At 38.3% G+C, this 24,822-nt stretch overlaps 1 pseudogene across 1 annotated transcript; it reads left to right on the forward strand.

The window, feature by feature from the left end:
* Window positions 1-8,790: 8,790 nt before the first annotated feature.
* Window positions 8,791-12,750, forward strand: LOC143598223 (protein MRG2-like; annotated as a pseudogene). Its single transcript, XR_013147072.1, has 10 exons — window positions 8,791-8,987; window positions 10,396-10,443; window positions 10,527-10,540; window positions 10,625-10,761; window positions 11,408-11,442; window positions 11,536-11,634; window positions 11,716-11,795; window positions 11,886-12,046; window positions 12,517-12,602; window positions 12,675-12,750. The product of XR_013147072.1 is annotated as a protein MRG2-like (transcript).
* Window positions 12,751-24,822: the final 12,072 nt, after the last annotated feature.

Genomic DNA, 24,822 nt, shown 5'->3' on the forward strand with positions numbered 1-24,822 from the left:
TACTCAGAGAGATGCAAGTAAACAAAAGCTTGCCTATACTCTTCACTATAGTCGCCATCATTTTCCAAAATTTTCGTCATTATGGCCAAATCCCATTAAAACTTAGAACCTTAAGGTAGATATAAAGCTTACAGATGGTATTAAGATGTTCCTTAATACTAACTGTGATTTTCTTTTTTATTAGAAACTGAATTTCGGCTTCCAATCAATCCTTGTCACAAAATTGCGGCCCAACCTGTTGGCCTTTGGCCCACTTCGAAACAAACAGCAAAAGCCCAAACAAACCTAATAAACATAAACAAAGCCTTCTTCTAGAACGGTTCTAGAACTTCACCCTATATGAAACATAAATAAAACGAAAAACATAAAACGAGTGTACGAAAAAAAAGTAATTTTACATGTGTGTTGCGACGGAACGGGTTAAATGCATAACATGTTCGAAAAACCCACCGTGCATGTTGGTGTTGGCTTGATTCATTACTGTAAAAGTTTAGAGAAAAAAGTTTCATTACCAAAGTTTATGGACAAAAAAGTAATTATGTATGTTGAATGGACTAGATTTTCATTACCAAAGTTGAGGGGGTACACCCATAGGATAAAAGGCTAAAAGGCAATCCACGCCTGTGATTGCAGACATCACTGGTGACCTGACGTCACCAATTCCAGGAGAAACCCACTGCCCAAAAAGCCACTATGGTAAAACACTGACTCGCATATAACATTTTGCCATGAACAAAACTTGGACCAGTGACCTCCCCTAGAAAAACTCCCACTAGAGCACTGATCCTTTGGTTGTAATCTAGGTATTAAATATGTTTTTTGTGAGTGTTTTAAAAAAACTACACATTTGTTTAATTGGGTCATGTGTACACGACAAGAGACACGACATGCTTAACATGTTTTTTCTCGCTCTAAGGGCAAGAGGGGTGCTCAACCGAGGTATCGCAACACCCAACCATTCCTTGATGCCATGTTATTTTCATCTTCCACTACCCTCAATGACTTTAAACATATGAGGGCACTCCACTAATGAACTATCCCAAAACTTTTTTTTTTAATATTGACACCTTTTGACTCGCCAGCCTTTCTCATAACTGCCTGTTCCCTTTTCTTACTTTCAAAATTGCATTTCATATCTCTTTCTTATCTAGTTGGTAGGATGTTTGGTTAGAGCAACTCGAACTCCCCCAAGTATTTTAGTTTCTTCTGGGATTTCTTGACTTGGACCTCATCATGGGATGGAGACCCATTTTAACAGCAGGCTTTGCAAGTCCCCCTAGTCCTTATTCTGATATGGACAAGAGACTAATGCAGTCCTAGCTCATCTATCACATACAGGATAGGTTCATCCCTTTTAAACCCACTCATTGGATCAGTTTCGGACGAGATCTTCTTTTGATATTTTGGCTGAGGTGGATGATACTTAGTTCACATGATCTTGATCCAATTCTCTTTATAATTTAAATCTACCTCAATAGAAATACTCGGTACTTCTTCTATTTTGACTTATCAAATTTGGACCCAGTATAGTCGAGATGGAGAAGTATGGATGAGACAAAGATTACGCATCTCTAAACTCATCCCCATACAAGGGGCCCAATCCTTGAATTACCTCTTCAAGTCCCCCAGTCCCTTATGCTAATTATTTATGATTGGGATAAGGGACTTTAAGCCCAAGTTTCTTTATCATAACCAAGACATTGTTAAGCTTTCTTTCTTGGGTAACTATGTTGGTTGCACGTAATCTCTTTCTTCTTGTTGAATAACCCTACCAAAGTTGTTAGTAACTGATTAACATGCTCTAATAATGATCATGCTATTCTTGCTTTACTAGTATTGGACATAGAAATTAAGGCGTAGGCAATTTCCAGTTGTGATAATAAATGATGAAAATATATCAAACCATTTGCATTAATCATGGTGATTTTAATTCTTTCCATATGTTTCTCCTGCAAGTTCTTGTCGGTTAAGATGAATAAATTGCGTTAAATATGTGAGAGGATATTGCATTTCGACTCAACAGTGCATTTGAGCACATTTTGGGCTATACCTCCTGCTTGGGGGAGGGGTGTAAGTTCCAAACCTTTTAGAAGGAGCTATTTTCCTCTGAGGAAATTATAATTACCGAGCCTCGTGCATGGGGCTATTTTCCACGGGGGAAATTACAAGTATTAAGCCTCATAGATGGGACTATTTTTGAATCTGGATCCAAGCCCCTCAGCCGGGCCTTCCTTTCACACTTGTGAAGGAGAATTTATGCATTTTCCCATTAGGGGGAATTATATGTATTATGTCTCTTAAAGAGGGCTTTATCCCATTTTTGAGGAATTATAAGTATTGTGCCTCTTAAAGAGGGTTTTATCTCACATGGGAGAATTATAAGTATTGTGCCTCTTAAAGAGGGCTTTATCCCACACGGAGGAATTATAAGTAGTGTGCCTCTTAAAGAGGACTTTATCCCACATGGGGGAGTTACAAGCAATGATCGACCAATTATATTTGAAGTCATAAATATAAAAGCATATTTTTAATACATGTTAGAAGTCTTACACATGAAGGATGATAAAAGGGGCTAATGGAAGGGGCTAATGGGAGGGGCCCATTCCCTTATGATAAAGTTAATATAGATATGGAGGTTTCTTCCCCTTGAAAAATTCTAGGAATGTAAAGTGCTGCTACAGGAGGCCTTTTTCCTTCCATAGAGACTTTGTCACTGTTTAGAGTGGGACTCTTCTTCTTTAAAAGGATAACTCTTGAAACATGAGGTGTTGTTGTAGAAGGCTTTCATTATTCTTAGAAGGGACTTTCCAATACCTCCTTCATTGGAAATGGACTATTTTTCTTGGAAGTCTCTCTAAGATGGCGATTTCTTTATGAGATATGTCTTCATGCATAGAAGCTGACGAATGGGGTCCCCCTTGCCTTAGTAAAGAGACTTTAATGACGAAAACCCACGACACAATGGTGAATGTCAAATTAGTCCCCCAGCTCCATGTTGGTGTAGGGAGGGGGTTTCTTCTTAATGGGATTGACCTTTCACATATGTCATCCCCTGGACGGGGATTTCTCTTCTTTCTAGAAAACTCTTGTAGCATGGGATGTTGTGATGTAGCAAGGATATTTGACGGAAAGAAGTACCTTTGAACATTCCATCCCTTGGAGGGGGATTCTCTTCAGATAAAATTCTTGTAATGCAAAAAGAAGTTATAGAAGTCTCTCCTTCCTCACAGAAGGAACTTTTCAAATACTTCCTTCATTGGAAAGGATTATTCTTCTTGAAAAAGAAAATCTGGAAGAGGTTGCTTTCCTTTGCAGATAACTCTTGCCCAAATGATATTTTTTCTTCGTGGAAGGAAGTTTTAAACACCTCATCTCTTAGAAAGGGAATCTCCTTCTTTGAAAAAGATTCTTGTAATATGGAAAAGAGCTTCAGTCGGATTGTCTTGAAAGGAGTGTTTGTAATGAAGGGTTTGCTTTGGAAGGGGCATCATTATGAATGGATTGTCTTGAAAGGAGGCTTCCTTCTTGGAAGAGGCTCCGTTTTGACTTGCTTTTCTTGGAAGGGGCTTTGTTATGAAGGAATGTTTAGTAAGGGACCTCGATCTGGGGAGATGGTTTAGTAAGGGACCTTGTTTTGAAGGAATTATTTTGTAAGAGGATTTGTTCTAAAGGTATTTTCAGTAAGGGGCTTTGTTCTAGGGAGATTGTTTAGAGAAGGACCTCGTTCTGAATGAATTATTTTTTAGGGGGTTTGCCATAGAGATGGCTTTGTTGGGGAGGGGGGGGGGGTTCAGAAGAGATTGTTTAGTAAGGGGCTTCATTCTGAAAGATTTGTTTAGCAGGGGGCTTCATTATGAAGGAATTGTTAAGTAGGGAACTTCCTTCTGAAGCAATTGTTTATCAGGGGGCTTCATTCTGAAGGAATTGTTAAGTAGGGAACTTCCTTCTGAAGAAATTGTTTAACAGGGGGCTTCATTCTGAAGGAATTGTTAAGTAGGGAACTTCCTTATGAAGCAATTTTTTAGCAGGGGGCATCATTCTAAGGGGATTATTTAGTAAGGGGCTTCATCTAAGGCGATTGTTTAACAAGGGACTTCACCATACAAGGATTCATCAATAAGGGATTCGTTGTTGACTTGACTAGGAAGAGACTCCTTGAGAGATGTTTCACCTTAAAGACTTTCTTTATAATATGCAATACAAAAGCAGTATTTAAATAATGTAGACCACATGCAAGAATTAACCCAGAGGGTTAAAGAATGGTGCATGTGGGCATGTATGGTCACATCACATTTTTTTAAAAGCACCATTCCACATCACTTTTCCCTACTTTGGAAAACGTGAAGCTTATGTTTGGAGAGTCAAACACACATGCTTGAAGCTTGTACCACCCATGTGACCATGTCTCACTTTTCTATAACAAATCAATATTAAATTAATATCTTTATAGAATTTCTTTACCAAAAAGGGTAGGTTGATGTAGGGATGCTTTTCTCTAATTCTATTTCTTTTATTTTTAGATTTTTTTTGCTTTCTTATAAAAATTCATATTTTGATGTTTTGGTGGAACTTCAAGCTTTGATGATGATATAAACCAATTCTTACAACCTATATGGTGTGCTATAGTAATGTGAACCTGACGCAGAGGACAAACCGATTATTTTCATTAGGAATGGAGGTGTCATTGAGATCTTCAGAGTCAACCATAACATATTGTCAAGATTTTTCTGTTCCACTAGATGGGGGTCCCCCTAGAGGATTAACTATCCTGAGCTAAATAGGCTTAACCATGTGCGAAGGGGGCTCCAAACTGAGCTGAAAAGGCACAGACCTGAACAGAAGGGGCATAAAACTGAGCTGCCTCGCCCCCCCATTTTACCGAACCATGTGTAGACCTAAATAGGATGTATACATTTGCAATTTTCTTCACACTTTTGCTCTTCGATGCATGCTAAACGTCTCTATGATTTTGTATGAACTCCGAAGTTATCTTGGATCTTTCAGTTGTAATGTCTTTAACCTCCATATCGTCTTCATTTTCGAACAAAACTAGTCCACCAGTGTTTTTTATATCTTCCCGGTATGGATGTGCACTTGTGGGCACTATGAACTTAGTGACGGTGTTGGTTCCGATGGACCGAGGGTGGTAGTTACGGTGGTCTGTCGCCGGAGTAGTTGAAATTAGTACAAGAAAACGAGCATGTGCCTTGTTGGCTGAAAGCAGTCGTTGTGTTCGACTTTTCAAGACCCGCCGGAGGATATTTCAAGATCTTTGACTTCACGGAATATTCCGAAGAGTCAGGAAAAGGCTTCCGAGTTGGTGCTTGTTTACCGAAACAGTGGACGGACAAATCGAAACCTTTTGCCGGTGAGACAACGGTGGCGGCAACGGATTTGATCGACTATTCTTTTAGAGGTTTAAATTAGACCCGTGATCAAGAGGTCCCACGGATGGCGCCAATGTTAGAACCTATTCCCACGATGGGGTAAAGTTCCTAACAAGATGTAGAGAGAATGATGATCAATATAGTATTTGTAAGTATTAGAGAATGTGTAATGTTTCTTTACATGATTCTTTCCTCCTTTTATATAGAGGGGATGTATTACATAATATAACTAGTGGTCAGATTCATATCTCATATATCCTCCGGCCTATCCCGTCTTCCTCCGGTTCCATGGTTTCTTGGATCTTCATCCTCTGGATTACGCCTCTTATCTTGAGACAGCCATGCCTTGGGTCACTAACCGGATCAGTCGCACAGGAGACTGTTTCCCTCCAAGTGGCTTTCTAAATATCCTCCTTATTGGGCCTTTGGTATTGGGTTCTTATTGTCTTGTTAGGTCAGAGATTACTTATGAGGCCCGTCTCATGGGGGCTCTTCACGTGCCTTATTTTCTTTTTCTTCGTTACATTTCGTCATGGAAACATCTCAAGAATCACACTTTAAAACTCTTGCCTTCGCCTGTCTGCTTTTTCATGCCACCTGCATTATTTTGTTAGTTTTTCGAGAACACCGAGTTCAATGTCACCAACTACGCGCATACATTCTTATATAAGAAAACAAGTGCGGGTAAGAACCTAGTTAAAGAGACAAGAGTATCCGTGTGAAGAGTACCGATTGTTTTTATTCTTTAAAAAAGATAAATCTCAACTATCATCTTTTTGTTGTTGGCGGTCCCAACTAATGAATTGGTTGCTGGCGTTCGCATCTTTTAACTTATTTGTTTCCAACGGTCCGGGACTAATAGAATCCTAACGCCGTTACTTGCAGGTCGCCGGAAAAATGCTTTTGGTCAGAAAAGTCATCTTTTTTTTTTGCCGGAAAACTCAACTTGAACACCGCCACCACCACCACCACCACCACCACCAACTGACTCACCATCTACCAACCATCGCCACTTGAGCACCACAAACCGATTCCGTCGATGGTTTTTGGGTTTCGACGACCTCAATACAATAATTGATGATTTACTAGAAAAAAGTTCCTAAAGGTCTGATCTAAGGTTACAAATATGTTTGGGATGAAAATGTTGAGTTCCAGAAAAAATGTGAGTTTTTCGGAAAAAAAAAGTTTATCTGGCGACTTGCAACTAACGACATTAGGATTCTGTTAGTTGCAAACCGTTTGGAACAAATGAGTTAACATATGGGACCGTCAATAGCCTATTCACTAGTTGGGACCGACAGCGACAAAAAAATAATACCCAGGATTAATACAAACCAATACACTTTAAAAATGAAATTGTGGAAAAAAAACATAAATAAAAAATCTAGCTAAATAAGGGAAGTGGGGGTGGTCCGTTATACACGGCCATCACGCGTGATGGCCTCACGAACACCACCGCCGGTCTCCCCATCACGCGTGATGGGGGTCCGGCCGTGATGGCCATCACGTGGTGAATACCAATAAATTTAAACGTTGGGGAGGGGGGTGACCGTTGGGGTTGGGTAATTAAAAAAAAAATTAAACAATATAAATTAGCAACCATTTCAATCCAACTCAAAATCAAATCCAACTCAAAACACTCTCAATCTTCTACTACAAAAACCTATTACTTCACCACTTCAATTCAAAACAAAAAAATATGGATTTTCCGAGCAACTCGTTTCCGCTAGACACCGATAGCTTTTCGTCTTCGGACGATGACATTGTTGAATGGTTCACGTTGTTATATAACGAACTTGAAGGCCCGAGCCGTCCAAAAAAAAAATGGTGGATCGTGATCGTATACATGCCCACGAAGTGCTAATGAACGACTATTTTGTGGAGGAGCCGAAATACATTGATGAGACGTTCAGGGATCTGTTTCGTTTGCCGAAATCTTTATTTTTAAAAATTGTAGCGGACGTCGAAGCAAGCGAAAAATGGTTTCAAGAATCTTACGACGCGAGGGGCAAACGAAGTTTTACGGTGCTTCAAAAATGCACATCCGCTATTCGTCAATTAGCGACAGGTAACCCACCCGATCAATTAGATGAATACTTACAAATGTCTCAGAGAACTTCACGTGAATGTCTGCAATTCTTTTGTAACACGATTATTAAATTGTATGGCAAAGAGCTTCTACGAAAACCAGCAAGACACGACATTACACGTCTTTATGCCGCGCATGAGGCTAGATGGCATTTTCCAGGGATGCTCGGTAGCATCGACTGTACACATATCGAATGGAGGAATTGTCCACGGGAGTTTCGAGGGACGTATGTTAGGGGTGATAAACGACCGACTATCGTACTTGAAGCGGTTGCGTCAAATGATTTACGGATTTGACATTCTTATTTTGGTGTTCCTGGCTCAAACAACGACATCAGTGTTCTATACACATCATCGTTGTTTCAAAGCGTGACAGATGGTACCGCATCCTTCTGTCCATATTTTGTCAACGGGAGATATTACAGACGTGACTATTTTCTTGTCGATGGTATCTACCCAGCATGGTCTGTTTTTGTGAAAGCCTTTTCGTTTCCTGTCGAGGTCAAGGAAAAGGCGTTCAAGAAGTTGCAAGAATCGGCAAGAAAAGATGTTGAGAGAGCTTTCGGTGTCTTAAAGGGTAGATGGTGCATACTTAGTCGACCGGTTCGTGCAATGAAAAAACCCATGATCTCTAGCATATTATATGCATGCATCATATTGCACAATATGCTAATAATAGAAGACGGACGTGCAATTTCTCCAGATTGGATGCCGGATCCTCCTACTCAAGTTACCGTTCCTGAGAACGTGCAATTAGACTTGCGGAACGAAGATATTCACCATCGGTTGAGATACGATCTAGTTGAACTTGTAGGTTCTTTAGGTTTGGAATTTCCGAATTCGGACGAGGAGTAGATTGTTTAATGTAACTTTTATTTTTTTTAATTTACTATTGTTTTTAATTTTTAAGTTGTAAAGAAATATCAAAAAAAATAAAAATTACATCATATCAAACCACCATCCCTACCAAAATTCCATCACTAGTGATGAAAAGTGGTGGAGTGAGATGACACAATTGTATTGCTGGGAGCAAGTGACGGAGAAGTCACTTGGAGAAAATAAAGCAACTTGTTACAAGTCAGTCCACTGCAACTTGTTACAAGTCATACATACGGACCCAAATAGTCAACCTAACATAATAAAGCAACCTCATTTGGGGGCAAGGCTAAGCTAACTACCACCACCGTCATCAACCAACACTCCGATCAAATTCAACAAACCCTAACTCCAATCCGTTTCTCACACCTTATCCTTAATTATTTAATAATAATAATAATAATAATAATAATAATAATAATAATAATAATTATATTCCCATGGGAAGCTCAAACGCTGGTATAACTGACGACGATGCATCCGCCACCATCTCCGACGCCACGTCCGAGACGGATACCGACGACGGAAGCAAAGACGACGCCGTTGAGTCTCTACCGCCACCGGTGAAGTCGGCTCCGTTTGTTCAAGGCGATAAAGTGTTGGGCGTATCATAGTCGTCGTATTTACGAAGCTAAGGTACAAGAATTACACTTCTTCTGATTTCAGATCGATCGTTGATTTGATTTGTCATCACGCAATAAGTTAGGGTTTAGGTCTCTGATCAGTAGGCAGGTAACCGTTTGGCTTTGTGTTTGTTTATTTAATAAACGAACCAACATGAACATTACGTTTATATATGTATATGTTCATTTATGCTGGTTTACGTTTGTCCATATATGTTCGTGAACTGCTCGTTTAGATTTTAAACATAAACGAACACGAACATGTTCATTTTTTAAACGAACTTACATGAACACAAATATTTGTCCAATTAAGTGTTCGCGTTCATTTAAAGTTAAATGAGCAAACACGAACATGCACCTTGTTCGTTTCGCTCGGTTCGTTTACAGGCCTAATAATCAGTGCAATTTAATAGGGTGGTTTCCTTAGTTTTTTTTTTATCGTAATTGGTGATTGACTACTCTGTAATAGTATAATTTAAGGACCGACGGATCTTATCTGTTTGAGAACATATGCATAAGGAAAATTCCCAAAATGTCCCATTTTAGAGAGAGATTCCGATTATGTCCCCACAAATCAAGAGTTCCAGAAATGTCCCCTCCAAACACGTTGTCAGCGACGTGCTTTCATGGCAGGACGACATGTTTGTAGGACCAATAAGTCAATAAGTAGGTGCCACGCGCTATCAATAACTCAAGGGACGACCTATTTTTTCAACAAAACTCGTTGGGACAACCTGTTTCTTTAACAAAGTCGTCGGGATGACTTGTTTTGCTCAAGAAGTTGTTGGGACGACCTGTTTGGCTGATTGTTCAACAAACTTGTCTGGGCGACCTGTTTGTTTAACAATCTCATCTGGACGACCTGTTTGGTCACCAAAATCGTATGGGATGACCTGTTTGGGGCCAACTAGTGTTATTTTCTCCATATGCATAAGGTTTTGAAAAGGATAAGAAATGGAGGAATGTTACACAAAACTATACTGCTTTCAGAACCTAAAATTTGATGGCTCAAATAGCACAATCCTTCATAGGTTTAACTGCAAATTTTCATGCAATTTTTTTATTATGATTAATTCCTATATAGATCCTATGGATACCAGTGTCTCAATATAACAGAACAAAACAATAATATGTAGGAAGTATTGATCTTGGTCAGCAATGATGCTGAAAGACCATAACTAACATATTTTGATAAAAAAGATTATATTATCTCTTCATCTTTTACAAAACTTTGCTTTACATGCAGCTTAAAGGTGACAAAACGTCATAAGAATGTTGGATTATGATATTTTTGGGATTTAGCTGATTGCATTAAGCATTTTAGCTCCTCTGTCTGAAATCCCTAATTATGATTTTGAATGCGCAATATAGTTCAATCTATACTTTATGCATCATGTTATGGCTGCATCCTCGTTTAACAGGTGTTAGAAGTTGATCCATCAAACGAGCGTTTTTTCGTTCATTATCAAGTAAGTATTATTAACAACCAAAGAATTAATTTTAACTTTTTTCATTTCTCAAATAACATTTACTTTTGTTTTTGTTTTTGCAGGGCTGGAGCAAAAAGTGAGTGCATCTTTTATCTTCTTTCTGGGATCATTTTGTAGTACCTTATACACGATTTTAAATAGTTTCTTAACGGTTTGACAGCTGGGATGAGTGGGTAGGCATGGATCGTCTCATGATATTCAACAAAGAGAATCTTGAGAAACAAAAAGCACTCGAGAAAGAACACCCGTTGGGGAAATCAGGGCGCGCGTTCCATTTAAAGCCGAAAAATCCCAATGGTTAGAAATATTCTTTGTTGATCTTATTGTAATACCAAATAACCGAACCCAAACACAAACCAGTGGTTTGGTTTTATGTTTTTGTAAAAACCAATTTCTTGGTTCGAGTTTGCACGTATTTAAACCCAAAAAAAGCCGAACCGAATTTGTGGATTGTCATTTCTACTTTGAAGTTTTAAGTAATTTGCAAGAATTTGACAACTAGTGTTACCCAAATATTTTAACCTGAATGATAATAATCAATTAATTAATATTAAGAAATTATTTAGGCCCAAATTCATTATTTTGGAGCACTTTTTGGGCCCAGAAATTTCAAGCCCAAATTGTAAAACTGAAAAAACCAAACGGAAAACACTGAAAGCGAAAGGTTTTCAAAAACTCAAAAACGGAAATTTTGGTTTTTAGTTCCATTTGAGCCCAAAACTGACCCAAACCGACCTGTAACCACTTTGGCTAAAGAGTTAACTTAGTTTGTATGATTTAATTTTTCTTGTTAGTTTAGCAAATATTATCCTTTGTTGAGCTTGGATTTTCTTTATTGATCCTATTATTAACAACCTGCCTTTGACTTTAACATATTAATAACCACTTTGACCAATGAGTGAACTTTAAAGTTTGCCTGTTTTCATTTTTCTTGTTATTTTAGTGACAAGAGGCAAGAAGAGAAAAAGGTTGTTCAAGGTATTATATTATCTCTCTTTTCATGCTTAAATATTGGTATTATTAAAGTAATTTAATTGCTTTTTGATTTTTTTATCTAATGTCATTTGCAAGGGCACATCATCTTATGAAAAGCTCGTTGATATCCAAATACCGCCACCCTTAAAAAAGCATCTAGTCAATTATTGTGAATACATAACTCATATGGGCAAGGTTGTTAAATCTCCATTATTTTATTTGTCAAAATTGATTTTTTTTATAATGTAATTAATAATATTCTGGCTCTTTTTGCAGCTTGTTAAACTTCCATGTACTCCAAATGTTTATGAAATATTCAAGCTTTATCTAGACCAACAGTCGAATAAGGATGGGAGGTTTCGTCTCTTTTAATTTAATTTTTATTTATTTATTTATTTATTTATAATAATAATTATTCTCATTGTTAAATTATAATTTGGATGAAGGGCCTCTGTAGAAATAATAAATGGATTACAGTGTTACTTTGATAAAGCATTGCCTGTAATGCTTCTTTATAAAGGCGAGCGCAAACAATATGAAGAAGCAACTGCAAATGGAGTTTCTCCTTCTAAAGTTTATGGAGCCGAACATCTGCTACGCCTTTTTGGTACTTATGTTTTATTTTAACAAATCAAATAAAAATAAGCAGAAAATGAAACGAGTCAAATATAAATTTAGCTAAGAAGGAAACAGTCGCACAAATTGTATTTGTAAATTTAGGAATGTAAACGAGCTGAATAAGGATGGCGGGTTTAACTCACGAGAGCTCAATAAGTGGAGCTCATGCTCGGACTCGTTTATTAAACAAGCTTATATTAGGCTCGAGCTCGTTTTAAGCTAGAGTCGATTTGAGCTTTTTAGCGAGCCGAAGGTAGCTGACGAGGCGGCTTGGCTCGCTCACACTTTTAGTTGTAATTATTTGTAATGAATAAGACTTCAAAAATCATTTTATCCAAAAAAACATGAAAGTAATATTGAAAAAACTTAAGTTTAAATTGTATTTGACGAAGCAATTAAGCAATTATTTCCAAATAATTTTAAAATGTAAAATATAAAATGTTTTCTAATCTCTTCCAGTCAAGCTGCCGGAGATATTGTACCATGCTGAACATCGAAGAGGAGACATTGACAGACTTGCAACACAAGTTACAAGACTTTCTCAAGTAAGACTCCTAATAACAGTAATATTATAATTTTTTAATTATAATTTATTAATTGGTTTAGTAAAAGTGCAGGTTCATACAGAAGAAGCAGAGCTTGTTCTTTGTATCAACCTATGAAACACCACATGGTTCTTGCAAAGTTGAATGAACGAGCGACTACAAAATATTAATATTAAATATGTAAATATTAATCTAGATACCCCATGCTGAAAAATGGCTAATTAATAGGTTTCTGGTTTGCATTTTTGTAAATGGGTTTTTGGCATGGGAGAGCTGCTTAAGATAATGGTCACTATATCTTATTTATATGGTCATGGGTGATTAATGTTCAACCTTTGCAGTCCGGCTCAACGTTCTCAGAGGCCAAAATGTTAGGGCGTTTTTTTTTTATGCATGTAACGCTAGAGGAGTATACAAGAATTATAGAATATGGGATGATAATGTAATGATAATGGATATGAACAAGACCGTCCTTGAAAATTCACATGCCCTGGACGAGCCAGAAAAAATATGCTTCTTAAGCCTTAACGTACTAAATAATTTAAACACATTTTGTAAGCACATTTTTTATACGACGAATTAAGTTATGGCAATAAACATAATAATTAGCAAAATCGTGTAGTATTAGAATGAGGTTTATGACATCTAACAGTGGAATTATGTAGCTCTCCAAGAAATTTTTGATAGAAAATTGGTGAATCAACTTTTCACAATTTATGATCTCTAATATTCCATTCTACATAGTTAACATTAATAATCCGTTAAGTTTTTCTTGGGGCATTGTGGAATATATATAAGATTTCAATAACTATAATATCAAAAAACTTTTTTTTGCATATGCTACTGTGACTACTGGTGTTCGTAGTCGACTTTGTTATCTCGCCTGCTCGTTTCTCTTTTTATTTATTTAACTTTTATTGATTAGTTAAAAGTAGCGGGTCGTTTTCAATTTTCAATGAGCCTATTAGTCTTTGGATTATCTAAAAAATGTGGGTCTAAAATGTGTTTAGTATTATGAAAATAGTGGAATTATAAGTGTTCGGGTATTTTAAATATAACGTCGGGAATTTTTATAATCTTTTGTGCCCCCATAAAAAACATACCCCAGCCAGGCGCCCACATGGCATACCCTAAGAGCCGGCACTAGATATGAAGCAAACCTCTTTAGCTTAAGCAATCTTCCTTAGCTTGTGGTTCATTAATGAGTTACTAATTATAAAAAAACTCTACTTTCAAAATCTCATAATATATAACTCCGATTTAAATTGTAGGCCTTATAAAACTAGAGGCCTATAGCCATGACCTCATTTAGCTTACCCACAAGACGGCCCTGAACCTTTGATGCTATGTTTCTAAATTTTAACGTGGAGTAGCAAATTCTAACACAACGGAAAAATATCACAAAAATAATTAGGTTTGAGTTATGTCTTAACACACTTAGTAATTAGATTTTGTCTGTATTAACATGTTTAATAATACGGGTTGACATGCCAACTTGTTTGATTAAACATGTTAATATGTTAGCATGTTTAACCCATTTTACAATCCGCCTCCTCAATTTTAAAACCCATCACCTCGATTATATAAATGGGGTTCACGAAGTCGTGTTCAAGTTGAACAGCTTGAAACGATTGCCACCATTATTTTTAACAATGATTGAGAATTTATTAACTAGTCCGATTTTTTTTTGAACAGTAACAAACATAGAATGTCTAGGTATTCTGTGCGGGGTGACCTAGTTGCAAAATGCCACCGCCAGCTGGCCCAACCCAGCCGTACGGAGCCCTTAAGGGCCTCCAAGTTATCTCCAGTTTCGGGGAAAACCCACAGCCCGAAGGCCCACTGGTGGTAAAACCCTCAAGATCGAACTGAAAATCACAAAAAGTTTAGTCTTCCTTTATAGAGCCACCTATATCCCACAAAGTGTTGTAAGTAGGACTTGAACTTGAGTTTCCATTAAGAAACCCAAGCTCCCTACCACTATACCACTTCAGAAAGATTTATTAACTATTCCGATTTAAATGTAAATTTTCTTACACATTGTTGGATCAGTTTTGATTCGACTACCAGTTGAATTCTGAGGAAACAAATGACACATTTACTAATTTATTTATTTATTTATTTTATTCCATGTGGTGATTCTCGGAAGATAACTCACAAATGATCAACAGGGCTCATTGGTGAATAGTTATACTTGTATTTGAAAATTATTTTTTTGAATTCTTTATATATTTAACTAGCTTTAAACCCGAGTGATATACAAGATGGTTAAAAGAAATACAATTAAGTTATATATATTAAAAATTAAATTAAAAAATAACCTATACTTTATCAAATTAAATGGTTTTATAAGTTCAAGTTATATTTTCTAATCTAATATTCATACAAATACGGGTGGATTCTCACACAATTTATTCATAATCATGAAAAAGATACACCCAATGAGTTTATAAGTTGTAATTATATATTTTAAATAAATTGCGAATTCTAACAAAAGAAAATAAGATGTTTTATTATAAATGACTTAAAAAAAGAATATCATACATAAAATTAGCATTAATACAACACACTTTTATATTACAGTTTCGAAAGAGATGGATGGAAACTCCAGGATCCATGGAGGTTGAATGAAATTGCTATTCATTCATATTTTTTCTTGTATTTATCATCTTACACTTATAAATATCGTTCATTAAATTTTACCACATTATTCTCCTACACTCAAAAGTTTATATAAATTGATTTAATAAAAAATGTATATATAATTTCATTAAATATATAAATATTTTGCTTATATCGACCTAAATACCTGCATATTTTTAATCCTATAATTTAGGAAATTAGTTATTTGATTAAATGATGGATGGATATGCTTTCATTACACTAACATACATATGTTTTCATTAAAAATAGAAGAATAATTTGAGTGGATAATTTAGGTTGGGAATGAATCTCCAAGTGACACGTGTCTCCAGTTATTTTCTTTTATTAGAATAGGTAGATAACTCGCAATCAAACTATTTTTTATTAGTTTACTAGCTTTTGAACTCGTGTATTACACGAGATTTGTTAAATAACTGTAATTTAGATATTTAATCATATGTAATTTAGGGATTTTCTTTTGAATTTATAGATTAATTTTAATATTATCACACACACTTCAAACGTTACATATTCAAATTTTACATTCTCCTAAGACCGAAATAATATTTTAAGATGACATAAAATCAAAATATTGGTGATTACCTAAACATATTAAAGATGCTTTATATGATAAATATGTTTGTAGTTAAATAGTGTTTTACAAATTGTAAGAATATAAATATTGCATTTATTCAACGAAATTTGAAGTATACACATAATTAAATATCTTTATAAACACAGGTTAATTATTTTATGATAATAGTCCGTAAATAATTATTTAACTAATTTAATACTTCATTGATTGATTTTAAACTTATTATAGATATATTCAATAGTTTATATGTTTTTTAAAAAAAATATGGTCAAACTTTCTAATAGTAAAATTAGATGTAGCAGGTTAGTAAAAGTTAACATGATTTAAATTACATTAAATACCTTTTTTATATGGGTTACAACTAAAGGGTCATACTAATTAAATCCATGACCCACAGATAACATAGATTAAGAAAAATAGAAATAAAAAATTATAAGAGAAATTAAAGTTAGGATCAAATGTGCTTAGGACACATCATCCTTATTGCTTTGTTTATTAGCATACGTGATCACTGTAACAAACGCAATTAAGAATTGCTAATATAGTAATATACCTTTAAGGCTTTGGTGTAAAAACGGAAAAGAAATGATTAAACTTCTCACTTTAGTTTTATTTTGATACACACATTTTTTTTTAATATATTACACTGCTAGAGTTTGAACTTAGAGTCTCTACAAAGGAAGCATTGCTTTCTTACCGCTGGAGTACAACCCAAATGGCCAATAAAAATTAGTTAGATGACGTAAAAATAAACAATTTATATATAACGATTTTTATATAATATATGTTTTATTACATCATAAATATATGTATATATAATAGGATCTCGGGCTTAGCCATGCTTGGTAAAAGAAGCTCATGCTCAAGCTCGTTTATTATAAGTGCTTACTTTTAGACGCAGGCTCGGGTTCAAACTTGTTTAAGTTCAATCCAATTTGAGATTTTAGCAAACCAATATCGAGTTGCTCACGAAAGGCTTAACTTGTTTATATCCCTAACACACTCAACGAACCTCTCTCTCTCTCTCTAAGTGATGGGCGACTCCAAAGACCCTATAGCTGGTGTTACAATACACAGTGACGGATCCAGAAAACTTTTGAAGGTTCACTATTTTTAGATGCTTCAAACTTATAGGACCGAACATAAAAATATTCAGGTCAGTTCGAGTTAGGTAGGGGTCTTTTACGAAATATATATTTTTTTATTTACATATCTAGCTAATATGTGCGGAATTAGCTAATAGAATTTTATATGGGATGCAATTTTAGTTATTATAAGTAATAAAATTATAAATGTGTCATAGTTATAAACCATTTCCCTATACCCAATGTAAGAGAGAAACCAAAAAAGAATATAAAATACAAACGTAGATTGGTGAAGAAAGAAACCTTTTGAGAATATAGTTCACATAGTAGCAACAAGCAAAGGCACTTATCCTTCTTCGAGCCTTTTGTTATTTATTGAACGGTGGTAGGTCACAGAGAATTTATATATATGATGTGTAAGAGTTCCAAAGAAGAAACAATATTTATATCAAACCATTCCTAGCAGCATATAACACAAAAGAATGCATGAACACAAAACAAAAACCACATATATGTCATATGCAAGTTAATTTGGGAGCAACTAAAGCATGTGTATACTAAATGGTTTTGCTACCTAGTTTATGTTTATAATGCATATCACCATATTACAAAGGATTTTATAAAAGCATGTTGTTTAATATAATCAAGTTGTTTTGTTATTATCCATTGGTCACAACTAGGGGCGGAACTAAAGGGTCTATTGACACCCGTCCATATGTGAAAAACACATATTCAAACTGGATAGTCCGGATCTATATTTTCACAAGTATGATACACTAATTGTCCGATGAGATCAGATTCAAGTCAATTCCCTGCAAAACAGACACCGTGAGTCTCGACACAGGAAGAGGATGGGGTCTTCCCGTAACCACCCTCCGGCGTGAGAATAAGTGCTGTACTATAAATGAAGAAGTACGAAGTACAAGTAATTGGTCTGATTAAGTGTGTGTGAATGAATACCTTATGAAGATAATTCAAGTATTTATAGCCGGGGATGGGGGAAGGTGATTGGTGGAGTTGTCATTGTCAAGATATTCCATATCTACCTGAATGGACACGTGTCGCGCATTTATAGGATATGACAGCTTGGCTCCGTTTGGGAAGGTTATCAGGTGTCCAGCTGTCTTTCTTTCATTGGCTGATGTCACTATCAGGGAATGCTGGAAAAATCTTCTAGAAGCGGTTTGCTACAACTGCTCTTCCATATCATGTGAGAACCTTGCTCGTGTGAAGTTCCTTATATGTCCCATGGATTCTCTTCTGTGGATACTCACTGGCAATCCGCGTGTGGTATTGCAGACCAGCGGGGTAATTTTCTTGATTTGCGGGTAGTTTTACTACCCTGCATCTATAAGTCCCCCCTAGTCCATTGTTTCTTCCGTTGCGTGATGTCGCGGGTGGAATTATGGACTCACTGTTCTGCCCTCAGCGTGGAGTGAATTCTGATCCGTGAATTTTGAAATTTTTCTAGGATTGAGGTTGCTGCTTAGGAGTTGGGATGTGACAGTTTCAGTCTGAGCCTTGTAAGGCGTTACTTTTGAGATGTCTGCACGTATCTTTAGGCTGCTGATTCAAAATCATTTTGTTTTGTCAGTTCCCGCCTAACCTGCCAATTTCTGATTGGCTGGCGACTGATGGTGAGCTGTTCCCCTTCATATCATATTAATTGCGATGAGTATATAAAGGGTGAGTGTTAATCTTATCTCTTCACCTGCACAAAATTTCTTAGCGATTCATCTCCTTTTTCTGCAATTTCTTTACTACTTATCATCATAGCTCGCTGTGAAGCTTATTGTTCTTCTTTAATGGCCGGTGGTAAAAGAGAGGGTCCTCCTTCCACTATCGAGAATATCTTGATAAATTGGAAGGAGAAAGACTTCCAAGATATCGTTAACCTGTATGGGTTAGTTCCAGAATGGGGGCCGAAACTCCCCGTCGCCGGTTCCACTGCTAACAGGCCTCCTCCGGGAAAGATTGCCCACGGCGAATTCTTTACTACAGGCAATTTTCATTTGCCGATTACAAAGTTTGTGAGCCACTTTCTAACATTGACGGGAATTCATATTTCTCAGATGCACCCTTTTGGCCTTAGGCGGTTGCATCACTTCGAATTCTGCTGCCAAGCTTTAAGGGAAGCTCCTTTTGTGGAGCGCTTCTGTGTAATCTACAAGCACCAAGCCCATGGGAGCTAGTTTAGTTGCACTGTTGTGAAGAAGCCCATAGGGTCTGAGCCCCCTCGGAGTGCTCATGAGTGGAAGAACAAATTCTTCTGGATCAAAGAGGACGTTATACCGAACTCTATGGTATATCGCTCGTTAACAGAGAAGTTTACTGATCTTACCGTGGCTGATTCCCAGAACCAGCCATGGTATGATACTTTGACGCAGAATCCAACTCCGATGGGCTTGATCCCAGAGTCCACGCTCGTGTTGGTAGGAATGAGCCGTTTGTGGCCATTCCTGGATGAATTCCCTTACTTCTCCAGGGATGATGGAAGTAAGTAACTTCTCTTCTTCTTCTTCTTCTTCTTCTCTTTTTTAACATGTTTCTATTTTAGCGGATGGCTCTGTCTTTGAGGTCCTCGTTCACACCATCTTTGGGGGCATGTTCCGCCGTTCGCTTGAGGTTGGGGAATTATCCGTCCTTGAACAAACCAAGGACAATTTCAACTTCCCGACCCGCGGGCGCCTAGAGCCAGTTGTCAGCGAGGCTATTTTCGCCCAAGGTGTGTACATTCTAAACCCTCGCCCTCTTACAGTTATGGATCTGGATGGGGCAATTATCCTTTCTTCTAGTGAAGACTCTTCTTCTAGCGAAGAATCATTGTCCCAAGATACAGAATGTTCACCATTTGATTTAGCGGGAGTTCTACGTGCTATTGCAGATCTTACCTGCAAACGTAAATGAAGGAATGATGGTGCCGGCGGGTTTGGCAATGGCGGGGCCTCTGATCCCGAGGATCCTGCTGGCGGGGAAGCTTCTGGGGTCATTGAGAACCAACCCAAGGCTTCTAAGAAGGCTAAGAGGGTTCTCCTTAGCGACTGAATCATTCATCTGTCTACCGAGGATCCAATAGGTATGTGGATCTTGTAAATTGATTCCCTCTTATTGCTTTGGCTTATCATTTTTTTTATTTCGATAGATCCTGCTGCGGTAGCATTCACTGAACCACCTCCTTCTCCATCGCCCCAGGTCCAAGTTACTGATGACATAGGGAAGTACCCTGAAGTGGTTACGGCGGGGACCGAGGACACGCCACGTATCGAGCCCATTATTGAGAATCCTCCCGCCTCCGTCGGGCGGATGGAAGGAGGGCCTGCACAGGCGTCTTCCTCTACTCATCAAGAGGGTACTTCTACCTTCCTTCCCTCTTGGACTCTTGGCCCAGATACGCTATTTTCAGATCTTGATGCGTGCCAAGAGTTGTTTGATCACTGCCTCCCCCCCCCCCCCCCGCCGAGCGCGAACACTAACATGCTCGAACCCGGGAAAACTTGACCAAAAGCTTCAATTTCCATCTTGCTAATGTTGTGTCTACCGGGCACGAGATATTTGAAGGATGGGTGGTGGGGGAGAGGGACTTGACAAGGGCTGCTTTGAAGTTTAAGGCGGTGGAGGAGACAGACGCTTCTCGGGCGAAGGCTTGGGAGAAGGACGCTGCCCTCCAGAAATCTTCAGAGACAAATGCCAGGCTGGAGGGCCAGTTCTCAGTACAAATTGGTCTCCTCGCCGACCTAGAGGAAGAGCTTCGGAGCCTTAGGGCTGAGATCTCGAAGAGGGATGGGCGGATCACTGATTTTGAAGCCAACATGTCCCGCCTCTCCGAGGAGAACAAGAAGCTGAAGGGGAAGGAGGAGAGGATCCTTGCTGAGAAGCATTGGCTTCTCAAATATGGCTTTCCCCGGGTAACTGATACTTCCTCTTTCTCTATTTTTTTCACCTGTGATGTGTTATTTATCTTGTTTTCTTTTGGTAAAGGTTATTGACCACATTAAGGATGGTCCTCTCCGCGGCGAGTCAGAAGAGGAGGCAGAAGATTAGTCATAGGCTTTTGCATTTTGTATATTTGTATTTCCTGTATATTCACTGTACTTATGTTTTTTAAGGAAATAAAATTGCCTTTTCTTTTTTTGTATATTATTTTGTTTGTTTACTGTGCCCTGCCTTTTAGGATAGTACACATTTGCAAAATAACACTTTATCCACCTTATTTATCATGCACATAGTTTTCTTTTTTATTGCGTCCCGCTTTCCATATGTATCATATTGTCCTATATCATTGGCGTGTTTGTCGTAATCCTTCGGTTCTTCCTCGTTAGCTTGTAAGTAGGAATACGCCTAGTTTTTAAAAAATGAAAGGTGAACAGTATTGACGGTTGTCATTGGGAAACGTTTTTGTAACTTTCCATTTCCCTGCCTGACGTGTCATGATGCCACTGGCCATTTATTTACTTTTACTGTGTATCACATTAATTGCGATTAGTATAAATAAGGATTTAGCCCTTCATTTTCTTTACACTGATTTTTGTATTTTGCTTTCCAACTTGTTTATTTATTTTTTTTTGAACCCTAATCGTCATCATCGCTCGTTGTAACCGATTCTTAGCTAACTACATGATGTCTACAAGATCAGGATATCTTTCCATCGACCATATTCCGATCGACGGGAAGAAAGAGATTTTCGGGATGTTTTTAATGTCTATGGGATCGCTCCCAAGTGGGAACCGGAGTTTCCTGCTCCTGGATCTACAGCCGATAAACCACCTTTGGGGAAGATGGTTGTCTATGCTGAGTACTTCTCGTACGGCAATCTCCGGTTTTCGATAACTAGGTTTATCGGAAATCTCAATACTGGGAACATGGTTCATCTGTCTCAGACACACGCGCCTGGGTTGATGCATATGCGCCATTTTGAATTCTGTTGACTGGTACCCCAATGCCCATGCGTCCCATCCCTGAGGCCGCCTTAGTGCGGGCTGGGATGAGCCGTTTATGGCTATATCCGGATGCTATTCCTTTCTTCCGTAAACCTGACGGATGTAAGTGTTTCCTTGTCCTCTTTTGTACTTATCTTTATGAATTCCTTATATGCTTCCATGTGCAGCTGAAGGGAACCTTTTAGCTTTTCTCACTGACATAGTGCCAGGGACGATGCAACTGTGTTCGCGAGACAGGAAACAATTTACAATCCTTGACAAAACCAAAGACTGTTTCCTGTTTCCGCGAACTGTCCGCCAAGAGCCTGTGGTTTCCGAGGCTACGTATGTGGCAGGTATTGCCCTTCTAATCTTGCAGTTTACGTTTGTTATTGTGGTCATTTCTGACATCATAACCTGTTGGCCGTAAGAGGAAGGAGGCCACTATTAGGACATCCCAGGTGGCGGGTTCTAAGAACCTGGGTTCCAACCCAACTCTCGAACCTTTGCCCAAAAATTCGAAGAAGACTCGTCTTCGTGATCGAATCCATACTCTTTCACAGGGCCTTCCAGGTATATTCCACATATCTGCCTCTTGATTTATGTGTGAGTTAACTATTTTATTGTTTGTATCAGACCTTGTACGTCGGCCGCCTGCCACCCTTGTCATTCGGCATTCTACCTCTGCTCAACCTACTCCAACTACCAATCCTTCCTCTGATAAGGGGATGGCGCATGAGGATGTTGGTCAGGGATCCCAATCTGACCCTCGAGTCCAGGACGTGGAAACGTTTTCCTCGCTTGTCTCATCCCAGTTTTCCAAGGGGATGATGAACATGAAGGTCATTCTACTGGCCCTCCATCACCGCAACCTTCTCACACACCGTTAGAAAGGGATGTGAGGGTCTAGAATCCGTAGGGGGACTCGCTTCCCCATCAGACTCAATGGAACCTTACTCGAAACTCGAGGTTCAGTGATCCTAAAACTTGTTTTCAGTTTCTAAGTGAAAGCGTTCCTCTTGCAGAACGAGATTTTCAGCGTGACCGCCTTTGCCTATCGCTTGCCAATGCCCATTGTTACCATTCGGCGAATCTTGTCTCAACAAGTCAAGAAATCTTTCGCAATTGGATGGGAATGGGTTATAATTGGGGACGTCAGGAAGATATTATCGAGGATCTACGAGTCGAGAAAGAGAAATATCGTCTTGAGGCTAACACTGCGAGTTGGAAGCTAAAGGATGATGAAAATGCCGTGGAGTCCGAGAAGGCCCGGCAGGCGACCACAGCCAAGGACTAGGAAGAGGCATGTAGGTGCCAAAATGTTACTCTAGAAGCCACTCACGCTTAGACCCCCGCCCGCGAGGCCGATATTGCCAAGGCGGAAGACGCCAAAGCTGCCCTGGAGGAGCAACTTGCTACTAAGGAGAATGTCATTGCCTCCTTGCATGCCGCAGCTACAGCTAAAGATAATCTTATTGAGGAGTTCACGGCGCACAATGCCAAACTTATCGGTGAGCATGGTGACCTCAATCAGAAAGCAGAGCAAGCTTTTAATGATAAAGCATGGCTTATGAGTCATGGCCTTCCTTTGGTATGAGCTTTCTCACACTTTACTTTGTTCTGTAATTTGCCAAAAGTCATAATTGTTGTTTTTTCATTCTCAGACCATCACACATATTCATGAGGGGGCGGATCTGGGAGATTGCCTTGCACGTTCTTTTGCATGCATCTCGCGACTCTGGGCATAAGGCGGGCTTCCAGGAAGGGGTTTCCTACAAGTAGCAAGAAGGACGTTCCTTGGAAGAGTTAGCGCTACATGTTGTGGACACCGATGCTAAATATGCTACGGAGCTGCAAGCTTTTGATGATATTCATTTTAAAATCCAAGATGTCATTCAATGTTCAACAACTACCTCCAAGATGAAGAATAGTCTTTCCTTTGTGTTTTATGACGTAATTATTTTGTTTCCTTGTAATCCTCTTATATATGACATGGGTTTTACATTTTGTCTTGTCAATTTCTACAATATAAATGCTTGCTGCTAAACTCACCATATATTCAAAATACATGATTAACAAGTAAATTTATTTGCACACAGGCGTACATATGTAATGTATAAGAAACGACAACTATAGATATGACATGTAGGCCGAATAAAGATAACTAATGACAATGAGAATAAGGCGCATAACTTTTTTTATATTATCAAATAATTTGTACTATTTGAAAACTGGTATGCAAACCAGAGAAAAGGTTGGCATGCAGGCCGAAAACATAGCACGCATAAAAATAACATTTATTTAATTGTGCTACATTCCAAGTTCTGGGAACTAACGTCCAATCTATTTTCTTAAGTTTGTACGCACCTTTCTCAAGAACTTCATGAATTTCGTAGGGTCCTTCCCAAATGGGAGCCAATTTTGCAGGTGACTCAACATTTGAAGCTTTGTTATCTCGGAATGCGTAATCTCATTTATTGAACTTGCAAATTTTTACCCGTGTATCGTAATATTTCTGGAGTTTGCTTGTGGATGCGCAACTGACATGAAGACTCGGGTAATATGTAACTCTGATAGCCACTCCTGAAGACCTTTGTTCGCAAATTGGGTACCATTGTCACTTACTAGGATTTGCGGGAGACCAAAGCTACATATTATGAATTCCCAAAGGAATTTCTTTATATTTGCTACTGTAATTGTTTCCAACGGCTTGGCCTCCACCCACTTAGTGAAATAATCAATTGCGACCAGCAAAAATTTGACGAGCCTAGGCGCTTCTGAGAACGGACCCATGATGCCAATCGTCCACTTTTGGAATGGCCAAGAAGAAGTTACAGGGATTAGCTTGTTTTTGTGGACGGAGTATGTGTGGTGCATGCCTCTGACATGAATCGCATTTTCGAAACTTCTTTCTCCGCGTCCACATGCATACCCGACATTCATTATCTTTGCTACTACCATCCTTGGTCCTGCGTGTAACC

Source organism: Bidens hawaiensis, unplaced genomic scaffold (genome assembly GCF_021521415.1).
Source record: "Bidens hawaiensis isolate Kalapana, Puna unplaced genomic scaffold, B.hawaiensis_p1.1 tig00049817_1, whole genome shotgun sequence".
Lineage (NCBI taxonomy): Eukaryota > Viridiplantae > Streptophyta > Magnoliopsida > Asterales > Asteraceae > Bidens > Bidens hawaiensis.